Below are 945 nucleotides of genomic sequence, written 5' to 3' on the forward strand. Positions count from 1 at the left end.
TATGTAGACACTGATTGATGATGGACTAGCTGGTAGTAGATCATAGATATGTAGACACTGATTGATGATGGACTAGCTGGTAGTAGATCATTGATAGAATCTGCATGTAGATGTGTTTTTGTTCTGTTTTGTCTTTTTCTGTAGGACATAGCATTAACCGGTATTGTACCGAAGTTAACGATGCGATCTATCCTTATGAAGGATAAGACTCTAACCATGGCTTCTAGATCAATCATTGATGCTTATCGGAAACATATGGATGATGATCTGGATAAGTCTAGCTTGACGTTTGGAAACGTGACCTCGGAATTACGTAAGCGATTAGAGGACATGGACGATTCTTTGATAGTTGATCAGTAGAATGCATCATTCCAAAAAGAAAGCTGAGAGCCACGGAAGGAGTAAATATGGTAATTGTTGGAAAGAGTTTCAACAAACGGAAGCGTTCCAAGAGCAAGGGCAAAAGGAAAGTGACAAGTGTTGTCATTGAACATAAGCCTAAGTCCAAAAAGGAAGAGAGTTATTTCTGTCATGCCGTTGGGCATTGGAACAGAAATTACGCTTCCAAGCTTCTTGTCCTTCAGATCCTCCAAGTAAAGGTGACAATTACGCTTCCAGTGTCCAGACCCTCTGCAGTAATGACAGTCACCCTTATCGGGCTTAGGCTTGGGCGTAGAGGTAACTTTTGTCTTTTTCGCCACCTTCTTTTTAGCTTTACCCCGCCGCTTCTTGCTGGAGTTGTTCTCAACAACAAGCACAGTCTTGGGCACCACAATATCCTACTCGGCCGATTTCAGCATCCCATGCAGTTCGGCTAAGCTCTTAGTCATCCCATGCATATGATACTGCATCACGAACTGATTATAGTCCTCAGGTAATGACATAAGGATCAAGTCTGCAACCAAGTCAGCATCGAGTGTCACTCCCATGCGCTCAAGTTCCTCA

Source organism: Tarenaya hassleriana, unplaced genomic scaffold, assembly GCF_000463585.1.
Source record: "Tarenaya hassleriana unplaced genomic scaffold, ASM46358v1 Cleome410, whole genome shotgun sequence".
Classification (NCBI taxonomy): domain Eukaryota; kingdom Viridiplantae; phylum Streptophyta; class Magnoliopsida; order Brassicales; family Cleomaceae; genus Tarenaya; species Tarenaya hassleriana.